Here is a 13,104-nt window from a genome sequence, read left to right on the forward strand (position 1 = left end):
TTAAATTTTGTCTTGCTTTTTTGGTTCAGTTGGCTACCTAGAGAGCTGTCCTTTTACATTAGACTGGTCATCCAGCTACATGTTTATTTCTCTTTGCCCTTTTCCATAGCCAAGCAAGTCTGTGTAAGACAGTGTGGGTATCCTGGGGCTGATAGGATATTCTGGTGCTGTTTGTGTGGGGAAAAGTTTGCACACACCTGCTCTCATTTTATTGCTGGGTGTTATCCATTTGTTATATGAACATTTCAGTCAGATTTATCTGAATCTTAATTCTGTTGCATAAAAACAAACAAGAATGGGGATTACTCTGAAGCCTTGTAAGCTTATTATGTCAAGAGGTCTGGTGCCTTTTGGAACAGAGCCCACGTCACAGTCACAGGTAGCTGCCTGGCCTCTTGGCTGCCACTGGAGCTGTTCCTAACATGCATTGGTCCAATGAGAGGGCTCATCAAGGATAGAAACAGTCTGTTCAATATGACTGATTGGATTAGAGATCCACCCGGATGTACCTCAACTCCCTTGGTTCCATGCCTAGAGACCCAGGTGGTTTCAATTTGTTTATGAGAACATGTCATACTACACTCACCTAAAGGATTATTAGGAACACCTGTTAAAGTGTAATTCTGGCGAAAATTGACCCAAGGGTGTACATTTCTTGTTAATGCAATTATCTAATCAACCAATGCGAAATCAATGCATTTAGGGGTGTGGTCTAATCTAATCAACCAATGCTTCAATGTATTTAGGGGTGTGGTCCTGGTCAAGACAATCTCCTGAATTCCAAGCTGAATGTCAGAATGGGAAAGATCTAAGCAATTTTGAGTGTGGCATGGTTGTTGGTGCCAGACAGGCTGGTCTGAGTATTTCACAATCTGCTCAGTTACTGGGATTTTCACGCACAACCATTTCTAGGGTTTACAAAGAATGGCCTGAAAAAGGAAAAACATCCAGTATGCTGCATACTGGATGTTTTTCCTTTTTCAGGCCATTCTTTGTAAACCCTAGAAATGGTTCAGTGGGCGAAAATGCCTTGTTGATGCTAGAGGTCAGAGGAGCATGGGCCGACTGATTGAATCTGATAGAAGATCAACTTTGACTGAAATAACCACTCGTTACAACCGAGGTATGCAGCAAAGTATTTGTGAAGCCACAACACGCACAACCTTGAGGCAGATGGACTACACCAGCAGGAGACCCCACCGGGTACCACTCATCTCCACTAAAAGTAGGAAAATGAGGCTACAATTTGCACAAGCTCACCAAAATTGGACAGTTGAAGACTGGAAAAATGTTGCCTGGTCTGATTCGTCTCGATTTATGCTGAGACGTTCAGATGGTAGTCAGAATTAGGCGTAAACAGAATGAGAATATGGATCCGTCATGATTTGTTACCACTGTGCAGGCTGGTGGTGGTGGTGTAATGGTGTGGGGGATGTGTTCTTGGCACACTTTAGGCCCCTTAGTACCAATTGGGCATCGTTTAAATGCCACAGCCTACCTGAGCATTGTTTCTGACCATGTCCATCCCTTTATGACCACCATGTACCCATCCTCCATGTCACAAAGCTAGAATCATTTCAAATTGGTTTCTTGAACATGACAATGAGTTCACTGTACTAAAATGGGCTCCCACAGTCACCAGATCTCAACCCAATAGAACATCTTTGGGATGTGGTGGAACGGGAGCATCTTGCCCTGGATGTGCATCCCACAAATCTCCATCTGCTGCAAGATGCTATCCTATCAATATGGGCCAACATTTGTAAAATAATCCTTTAGGTGAGTGTATGTTACAAGCACAGGCTATTTTTTACATTTATGTAATAGGACAAAATCAGATACATTTAAATAATTAGCCTGTGTTTTTGCCATGTTTGACACAAACTCACAAGGCAATGTATGTGGCTTAAAAACCACACCGTTTTTTAATGTAATGTTGTTCAGTAAAACACTGCAACATGAGAAGTGTTTTTGTAGGCTTCTAGTTGACAACATTTATCAACGTTTAATGTGTGTAGTATTACATTTATTCCAATGAAAGTGAGCAGTACTCTGCCTCTAGTCACCCATCCATAAAGTCAGTGGAGCAAAACTTACAAGCTGAAGTGTAGGGTTAATGGCTCTGTAAAACTCACTCCGTACCTGGCTTTGTGCATTACTAATGTGCTACGCTCTCTCTCAACATAACATTACAGTATTACCTAGGGATGTAATTATATTTACAGCATCCTTTTGATTTTTTTGTCAGGAGTTGGGCCCCCTTTTTCAGCTTGATTAAATAGAGTTGTATTGTTAACAAGTAGTACATGCTGATAATGTTTCTTTTATTCAGCCCGTTTCACCAAAAGTATTAGGCTACATTCTCTCAATAAAGTTAAACAGGATGCATCCACTGACATGAATTGTACTGTTCATTTTTGTTTTAGTTGAAGCACGAGTTGGAAGTTAATTTTGTAGTTAATCTTGCACTATGATACTTAGGCTACTAAAATGGATATCTGCTGAGCTGGAGTAATTGGTTTCTGTGTTATTTAGTGTAGAGCCTATAATTTAACAATGAAGTGAACTTAATGGACGGTTTCTTCCTTGCATGTTGAATTCATTGGAAGAGATGAGTTGGCCTATATTTTTTTTACGTCATGCTTGGCTCTGCATGAATAGTTGTGACATCTGTTAATGTGCAAATGAGTTGGTGATGTACATTAGACCAATGCCTAAATGAAATTAATGCATTTTTACTGGGATGCAGTTTGGGATCTGATATGTGTGTCAATATGAAAGAAAAAGTATAGGTTGTTTGAGTTTTCAAATGTGGTTGAGCGCTCCCTTAACCCTGTTTAGTCTGAAGCAAATATGATACTCCAGAATCTTTGGCGTGACGTAACCCATCTATCAGTGCTGGACTAGGATTTATTTCATTTTCCTTGGTTTGTTCGTTTGTTGAATAAGTGGGTGTGGTAACAGCCCATGTCCACTCGTATAGGGGTGAGACTCGCTAATGGCCGGAAGGGGAAATGTGGTGTTTGGCCTCTCCTGCTAGTCTACCTCTATAGAGCTCAGTTCACATAGGACTTAGTAAGCCTGGCCCAGGAGCTGTGAGGACAGTAGCCAGCAGATTTAAGGTAGGCTAGAGTCTGCAGTTCTGCTAAAGGGTTGTTGATATTTGTTCATGGCTCGATCCGAACCAATATTTTTGTTTCTTATTTACAGAGACAAGACTGTGTACGAACTCGTCACTTAGTTTTTTGTGTGCACACATAGAACAAACAGCTAGGGAACTGATATGAGTCGTTAAATTGTCGCTGAATTGCACAAGTGTGTGCTGGTTTGGAATTGCAGAGTGCACCTTTATTGTCTTAGTAGTATCATCACAAGTAGTGGTTCTAATTTGGATGGACTCAGCTGAGTTTGAAGGGGAATGAGGACAAATGAGAGTAATGTCATGTAAAGATTAAGTGTAATGCTCAAGCGATTAGGTGATATACAGTATGCTTATAAAGTCTTTTCATGGCAGCCGAGGACAGCTGAGATCATTGCCAGATACCAACTGATAAGAGACTGTTTCAAAACCAGCAGCTACGTCAGATAGCCACTGGATCTGCGCCAGATCAGACAGATCTGATCCAGCAGCCATGGGCATCTGCGTTATGGTACACGTTCACCCTGACATTCATGGGAATGGCCACAACAGTTCAGTCTGGTACTGTAGCTCTGATCATATAGCCAAGACCTGTGGGAACGAAAGCAAGCTTTTGATTAAAGAGAATGGGGGAAAAAGTAAAGTCAGCAAACATTGCTTTTAGCAAATAGGCCAAATTAAACTGGAAAGCACAGGGAGTCTAGAACACAGATATGTTTTCATTAATAATCTCACAGGCAGTAGATGCATGGAAGGAAAAAAAAAATCTTCTGTTAAAGCAAAGATAATTTTGAGACTTTGTATTTTGAAGTTGTATCACACATTACATTAAACATCACACAAAAAAACGTTATTAAATGTTTTTCTTTTACCTGGCAAGATTTTAGCATTAGAGATTTCTTTTCAGTTTTGTATTGAGATTTAAATGGCCTCTTGCCACTAATGAGTCAGGCACATGTCTGTCAGGCACATGTCTGTCCTCAAAATGAGATTTTTTTAACTGAAGAGTCTTGTCTTGACACAATTATGTCTGTTTGCAAGTGGCCTGATTGCAAAATGTGTTGTCAAGTTGCAATTTGTTTAATGGCATACTGTTTTAAATGTGTTGCCAGAACATCTCAGTTAACAACTGAATAAAACAGTTATAAAACAGTTATAAAATAAAAGCCAGTGACCTAGTATTTACACCAGTCTACCATCAGGCAGAATTGCACATGTTATGGGATTTAGATAGCTGGTAGCCTATATAATAGTCATTTATTTAATAACAAGTATTATTATGATAATGTCAATGACGGTGATGTGTGCATGCACACACATTAGTGTTTTATGTCGGTATACTGTATGGTAACACCCATGCCTCTGTGGTAAAACACAGGGAAGGGTGGTGAGTGTATGTTTGTCATTCTTAGTAACATGATGCATGACTGCATATAGTCAGTCAGACTGTCCTCGGACATTGGCTCACTTTTTATTTTGTACTTTTTTTTAGAAAGAAGAAAACTGCACAACATGTCATGTATAGCATACTATTAGAAGTTTACCTTCTTACTAAATGTAAGAAGGTAAACACACTACAGGTCTTTGTCAGACTACCACAGCTTGGCAGATCAGGTTTGCAAGCGCCAATAGGATCACTGGTCTAGCACTGCAGGGTCGCTGACCTTTTAATTCAGCCCCAGCGATTTCACCAGTTAACCCAGTTTACCCTGTTGGGCCCAGGAATCTGTATTGTTCAAGCTGGTTGCTTCCCTGTGTGTTAGGATTTGGTTGTTATTGTGCATAGCTCTCTTGTGTTATGTTTAAATTGTTTTATTCATTTACATTTGTGTTTATATTTAATCTTTTATAGCATGCTGTTTGTCTCTTCAAACCTCCAGTTGCTAGCATAAGCATTAAATGGGGTCAGGAATGTGAGGTTTTGAAATACTTTGCTGCAGGCGACTCACCAGCACTGCAGAACATATTTTTTGAAGTATTAATCTAAATACTGACACGTCCATTTTGAAAGAAAAGAGGAAATTAAACACGACTCTCTATATAAGTAGCTCACTGTTATGCTCTTATGAATTAAAAAAGAAAATAAGTGGAAAGTAAGTTCACAAGCAGCCTATCACTCCCCATTCAAAAGTTGTATGTTCAAATATTTGTTATAGCGGCCAAGGATCCAGGATTTTAACACTTATCTAAAGCCAGGGAGAACCGTCCAGATGCCATATGAAACAGTTGTTTAAAGACTGGAGATTAAATATTACCTGTTTCATATCAGACTCTAAGTTATACATTTGCCACAGTGTTTGGATTTCAGTGCAGGGAGCATTTATCCACTGTGTCGTATGGGAACATTGTGTAAATATTCACTGAGCTATACGAATAGCAGAGCTTTAAATATCCACACTGCAGGGTCAAGTTTGTCCAAGGTCCTGGCTGGTCTTGGCCTCTGTTCAAGATGCTGTCCATGCTGTGAGGCTCTCTGAAGCTGGGGGCTGCTTCACCAGTTACAATCACTGGATGTTTTTCTTTCTTTTAAAAGTTTTAAACTTGTTTGTGTCTAGTCTGGGTTGTGATTACTTAGGTTTGGATATATCTCTGAACTTGCTGCTCATGGCATGTTCCATTGATAATGTCACTGGAAAGTACACAAGCTGAGGAAAATTTGATTTAGATTTGACCTGCTTTTAGAATGACTGTGCCTCTTACATCTGCAGAACAGAGCAGAGCTTGAATTTCCCCTGGGGATCAATAAAGTATCTATCTCTATCTATCTATCTATCTAGAACATATAGCTGCAAGTTTCCCTGTTCTTACAAGACATCGGACTGTGGATACAGTCACTTAATATATAGAATAAAGTATTATTCACTGTATCTATCTCTGCACAGATTCAGTGTTATTATACTACAATATATATTTGTATCTTATACAACACCGTATCATCATGCTATAGACTCCACACATTTGGTGATGTAATGTGGGGATTTGAAGTGCCTTTTCCCATGCTGTTTCATGCCCAACTCCTATTCTTGTATTGGTGTTTGTTTTTTAAAGAGGAGTGAATTTCCTGTCTACAGATATTGTTTTAGTCTAAATGGTGCATGTTGTTGTGGAGACATTGCTTATTATTGCTCCATAATTGCCTTAGCCCTTTCGCTGAGACAGAACTGCTTTTTAAGTTATGTTAGCCAGCAAGCCCAGGTGAGCACTGCTCCTTAGCACGATAGCCTATAATTGCCATCAAAGTTTGCTTTTTTGTTTCTAATGTTTACATTAGACAATGACAAATGCAAAAGACAATGTGAAAGTCAGCCGGGGTAACACAGAACAAACAAGGTCAAATGGTATAGAGATCAATGTGCTATTGTCGATACACGTGTTCCACATGCACATTGCACAAAGTACACATGCAGTGTACATTGTGGTGTATCTAGTTTGAAATACAGTCTACACACTACATACAGAGGCATTGATACAATCACACAGACACTCAGAAATCTTTTATAGATGTATGTGAAAACCTGAGGCTTTAGGATGTGGACTTTAAGACATGTTATGACAAAGCCTACTTACAATATGGACTTTCATATTTTAATGCAAAGGAAACACAACAATGAATTAATGAATTAATCTCGATTAACCGCAATTAAAAAGTTCCTAAAGACTAAAGCTTCTTAAATGGCATATTAAATACAACATAAATCACAAAATTAATGAGTAACTACAAAGATAAAAGTAAAACACGTTGATATTTTTTAAATGATAATACTGACACAGTATTTGTGTTTTAAAGTATTAATTTCTTAAGAAATACTACTCATTTGATGCTGTTTAACTCGTTTGTAAATGGTGCACTGTCACTTTAAGCCCATTGTGGCCACGTTCCTAATACCTCCATGCCACGTTCTCATAACGATCTTTTTTTACCAGCTACATTGAAATATAGCCTATAGCTAGTCCACAAACTCTAACATTGTTTGTACCACATGTATTGCACAATATTAACAATGATAAGCATGATATTAAGTTGGTATAAACAGCTTTCATTCCTTTGGAAATAGAAGCATGTAATGACATGATGCTAGCTAGACATTTTCTGTTTGTAATTAAAAGTGAATTATGAGCCTGAGCCAGTCACCTAGCTAGCGTGAGTGGAATGCGTTTCAATCGGCATATATGTGCTTCATGTAAACGAATTATTGAAGACTTCAAGACTCACCAGTTCCATTACACAAAGGCAAAGACAACTGTTCATATGTCAGTTTTTATTTTTTGTCCATTCCTCAAATCACAGTGAGTGCAGCCTACAGCATGTCAAAGTGCCCTAGCTGGCTCTCAGTTTAACTGGTCAGTAGTGGGAACTGGATAAATCCGCAATCTCCTCCAGCCTCGTCTTTGGTGCCTTCCTTTTATAAGTTTCTTATAATTAAAAGGAGATATCAATTATCATCAACAATGACAAGCCAGCTGGAACCTGCCACTCGTTTTCTCTCCCTCTCATGTGCGCTCAGACGCGCTCTCAATTAAATGGAGTAGCATACGTTGAAGTTGGATCTTAATGGAGAGGACCCGAAAAGTATGTAACTGTTGTTGTTGGTGCATTTTGACATTGTAAACGTTCTCTAACAAGTGAAAAGCAGTTTGCAGTAAAGCGGCAGTAGCCTACTGATCACTGTCCTTTAGGCAACTTTTATAACTGAAACGTTTCGCCTGGCTCCTCGTGGTTCCTCTTCATCTTCAGCTAACTCCACAGACAGTAAAATAAACTCTCAGGCTTGCGGTTTTAGGTTTTGCGGCTTCCGTTTTGATGGTCCTAAAGACACCTGGACTCTGTCGAGACCAAAAGCCATATTTGGCAAGACCGAGACAAGTCCGAGACCATAGAAAAACGGTCTTGAGTCCGGACTCAAGTCCAAGACTGGACTCGAGTACTACAGCCCTGGCTTGATGTACCCCTCATAGATCACCATATTTTGTTTCCTCTCAAATAACTCTGAAGTCACTGAGAATTAAGTCCAATTAAAGAAAAAGAGGTAAAATTAAAACTGAAACATAAGCATGTGTAGTTGGTTTGTTTCCCAAAAATGTTGTTGAACCTCCCCCATATTTAAGAGTGTATCATTTTGAACAGTCTCTCTTATTTTCCACCATGGTAAATATAAAATAGAGAATGAATAACTTGTTTAGATGTAGCAGCTATGTAAATCATCATGACGCCAAGATATGGTCCACAGTATTTAATGAGCCAGCTGTGTGTGTGTGTGTGTGTGTGTGTGTGTGTGTGTGTGTGTGTCATTTCCACACAACCCCAAGCAGTTCAGCATACTGTTCCTTACTGGGTTACTGTTTGTTTTGGTCTTATATTAACAACAGAACAACAGAAAGTTAGTGATGGGGGTAGCTGATGAAAGAGAGGTCTGAATAAAAGGATGGTTCAAAAGAGCACCTTCATGGGTCACCAGGAGAAAGGGGATGTGCACACACATGGTTTACAGTCAGTGTCTAGTCATGTAGACAAGGATGTGTGTATGTGATGTTGCAAGTCAAAGCAGGAACCCCATTAAAAGGAGGAAGAAAGTAGCAACACTTGGTTGGTTAATATGAGTATGCTTTGTACTCGTTCCTGCAAACCGTTGATTAGCATGTGAGAGAATAAGCTGTGTTAGCTATATGGTCTTTCAACATATAGAGTGCAGTAACCCTGTGGCTCCTGCTATAGGTTGATTGGGGCAAAGATAGTAGCATATGAAAATGAAATGCAGCAATCAATCATCCTTGTGTAGTAGGTGTATTACCTCTAAATGTAGCTAAGCATGAATGTTCTTCGAAATATCCAAATATTTCCAGTTCCTGTTCTGGGAACTGGGGGAAGCAAAATAAATGTCCTCTTTCAGCCCATGCTGTCAGGCCATCTCTCCCAACCATAGCTATGTTAGTGTACCAGTAGTCGTGTGTGTGTGTTTGATCTGAAAGCTTTGCCAGATTATGCAGTGTTGTTCATCCCCTTGGCTTCCAGCAGTGTGGCATGATACCCTGTGACTCCTGTATATCATAATACTAGCAACTGCATGAGGTATGAAATGTATAGGCCATATAGTGCCAGTTCTTGGCACAGACTTTTTGAACCCCTTGCCCTTATTGCACTTGGATCTGCACTCTGAACACTGCCAGGTGGCAGCTTCACTTATACAGACACACTGCACACACACACAGACTCACCCACAGACACACACACACACACACACACACACACACACACACACACACACACAAACAAAAGGGAGGCACTCCAAGGTTATGCTGGCAATTCAGTGCAAGAAAGGCTAGTGGAACAATCACATCAATGCACACAAGATAAAATGGATAATTCCAGGCGGGCAATGTAGTGCATGAACATGTTGCTCCTTTAGGACATGTTTATTTAGCAGACGCTGTTTTCCACACATTTTATCAGTGAAGTGTGCTTTCAGAAAATGACACATAGGAAAAGGTCACATCTAGGCAAAAGCCTTGTCCTCTTTGATAATATTTACAGTATGTGTTGACCTGAACATGCATAGAATTAGACTTAATCTAGTCCTTGCATGTAATGTAATATATTGGTATCTAATCTGTTATGACATACCATTGATACCGGTCTATAGATATGTCCTACAAAGCCTTTATAATTAAGCATTGCATAACAAAAAAGAAGCAGTAAAAATAGATATTATTTGGAACCTTCTCCTTCGCTTGTTGCACCCTGGTCAGGCCAAAGTCCACAATGCAAGGACATATTTGCTCCCATCCAAGGTCATGGCCATCAGGTCATACATGGACACTTTCCCTATTAGCGGTTATGAGCAGCCCATGGTTTTGCGCATGGGTGGAGACTTTTGGATACATTTTTCTCCGTTTCTATGCCACATGCCAGCGTTCAGGCATCCCCCACATGTGCTGTGCCTTTAACTTAGTAAAGTGACAGTGGCACCACGCTATGGAGCCCGGCTGTGTGACCACATTGTCAGACCTCATGTGGCATGTCTGGTGGAAGTCATTGTGCAGGATTTATATTTATGTCTTTTCTGCGGATGCTAAGCCACGCATTGTTTCAGTTTGAAGCGGGAATGGCTGATGCAGACCGTGTGGACGCCGGCCTGTTCGGCTGGATGTTTCATAAAACAGACATGTGCCATGCATAACCCAGAAAAGTGATTTCACAATGGTGTGTTCTGTTTAGGGCATTGCATTTCCTTTTATATTAGATGGGGAGAAAGAATCTCTCTCTTTTACTCTTTGCTGTGGACCCAGATGACATTTGTTTGTTATGGATACTAGAATGCAAACAAATTCACTAAGAGGTATTTTCTTATGATATGCATATAAGTTGCTTCATCCACTGTGTTTGAAATGTTATGTTGATTGGAATAGGAATGACCCCTGGTTAGGGCTGCACGATTATGGCCAAAATGATAATCACGATTATTTTGATCAATATTGAGATCACGATTATTTATCACGATTATGAATTAATTTTAGTGACAAAAATACTTTTTCCCTTAAACATATTGGACTTGCTATCTGGCTCACCCAAATTCTTCCCCTCACATTTACTCCCCAAAATGACTGCAAATACAGATTGACTGTGACTTCCAAACTTCCAGCTTGCTACTTTGTTAATATTTGGGGATAACGGAAACACAGTGATTACAAAGTATTAAGAAATACTGTTAATTTGATGCTTTTTAAGTCATTTATAAATGGTGCACTGCCAATTTAAGACCCTTTGCCAGATCCACTCAATAGCCTATGGCTAGTGCTGTGCCCACTCAGTTTGTAAATGGTCAGTAATGGGAACTGTTGCCATTGCGCTCTCTCTCGTGCACGCTCAAATGCGTTCCCAATTAAATGGAGTAGCATAACGTAGTTAGATCTGCTGCAATGGAGATACTATGTATCTCGATGTAACAAGCTGTTTTGACATTGACATTGTAAACATTCTTTAGGAAGAGTGTAAAGCAGTTTGCAGTAGCCTGGGAAAAAATAGCTAGCTATGATAACCTAATTATATGCTTGGCAGGCCGGATTAAAGTGTGGCGGGCCGGATCTATGATAAACTAATAAATGCTCGGCGGGCCGGATTAAAGTGCGTGGCGGGCCGCAGTTTGGACACCCCTGGTTTAGTCATTCGTTGATATGTAAAACACTGACGTGTAGGCTACAATTTCATTATTGTTCACTCGTTTTGAGTAGGCTGTGTCTTGAAACGCATATGCATTGTAGGTTGCACATGTAGCTTATAAAATACATGAATATAATTCACTGATCCCGTCGTTAGCTCAACTCTTATTATAGGCTATATCGGAGGAAGCAAACAGACTAAAAGTTAACGTGATAAAAAGGCCATGTGTGGTTTCATGTGATGTGTTTCACGGTATGAGTTGAGAGCCCTGCTTTGCTTAAGTTGTTGGTTAACTCCACTTGCCTGAAATCCGAAATATTTTCGAACAACGGATGATCCGTTTTCGAGGGACAAGCTCTTGGCCTGCTGTGCCCCACATTTGATTTTTGATCGTCATTTTTTTTGTATAGTCTAACTAGCCTACTAATAGTTAACATAATGCTACTAGTCCACAGTGCATCCAAACTGAGCATTGCATCAGGCTGAGCAGTGCAGGTCAGGCAGTTGTCATTGGTAGGCTGCATGCAGGCACATTGTTTTGTAGCGGAGTGTTCTATGGGTTGCCAGGTTGGTTCAATGGGTAGAGCACGCATTTTTAATATCGCTCGATCACGCAAATTTGATCGTGGGAATCCAAAATCGTGATCGTGATTAAAATTCGATTAATTGTGCAGCCCTATCCCTGGTTCCCCCTAGCCAAACTCCTACCAGTCAGGAAATGTGAACAGTGCAGTTCAATAGGCTTTGATGCAGTGGATGGTGAAATCCCATTCAGTATCAGCTGATTTGTCTCATGGTATGACAGTAGATGTCTGTGTGTGTGTGTGTGTGTGTGTGTGTGTGTGTGTGTGTGTGTGTCAGTGATGCATGGGTTGAATTAAGCGGGTGCCCACGTTAACTTGCGGTTAGGAGTCAGACAAAAATATACCTGTACACATGACATCCCTTAGTCAAGTGCGTCCAATACACAGTATGGTCCAGTACACAATGGACATTTGACTAAGGAATGTCATGTGTAAAGGTATATTTTTGTCTGACTCTGTTCCTGTTTAAGTGAAAGTTTTACATACTGTAGCTCAATAAGAATACACTGCATGTTAGGCTACATTAACCAAAAGCGCACCTTTTGGAAATAAGCAGGTCGGGTATCATTTTGTCTTTCTTAATGTTCGCGAGTTGCGGTTGGGCTGATTTAAAACATCAGGTGAGTGATTGTGTGTGTGTGTGTGTGTGTGTGTGTGTGTTTGGTAGTTGTGTCTCTGCTAAGCCAGGGGACATATCGGTATTGTAGCTCCCTTCCCTCTGGTGTCCATGGGCTGATAATTATTTGGACGTATGAAGACACACTCAAAACCCAGCACAGCATACAGCCCCCCCCACACACACACACGCAAGCGCACACGCATGCACACACACAGCTTAATAAGTAATAACTCAGCCCACATTCAGACTGCAGATGGTTTCTGGATCATTTGGCCCAGGGAAAACGATAAAGGAATGGCTGGCATTTATGTGACTGCGTGTGTATCTCTATGAGTGTGCATGTGTGTGTGTGTCAGTGTGTAGTATGCATGCAATTATATATTACAAGTGTGTGTATACGTGTGTGTGTGTGTCTGTATATGTATCTGTCTGTTACTGTGCTAATGAGATGGGGTGGTGACATAATGTACAAAGCTTCATGTTTCAAGCATTAAAGCTGAAAAGTAGAGATACACAGATATGGAATTTTAGGGACGATAAGGATAACCGATATTTATTGGTTTGTTGTGGCCGATACCGATATGATAACCGATAATATTACTCTTGA

The 13,104-nt window shown here is 40.2% G+C and overlaps 1 protein-coding gene across 1 annotated transcript in view; it reads left to right on the forward strand.

Moving 5' to 3' along the window:
* The first annotated feature begins 735 nt into the window (after window positions 1-735).
* The window catches only part of LOC121704878 (thyroid hormone receptor alpha-like), a 60,017-nt gene continuing 47,648 nt past the window's right edge, over window positions 736-13,104 (forward strand). The window contains exons 1-2 of the mRNA XM_042085414.1: window positions 736-968; window positions 1,017-1,779. The gene's annotated coding sequence lies outside the window, so the exon portion shown is untranslated. The remainder of the gene's footprint in view (window positions 969-1,016; window positions 1,780-13,104) is intronic.

Source organism: Alosa sapidissima, chromosome 3, assembly GCF_018492685.1.
Source record: "Alosa sapidissima isolate fAloSap1 chromosome 3, fAloSap1.pri, whole genome shotgun sequence".
NCBI classification, from domain to species: Eukaryota; Metazoa; Chordata; class Actinopteri; order Clupeiformes; family Clupeidae; genus Alosa; species Alosa sapidissima.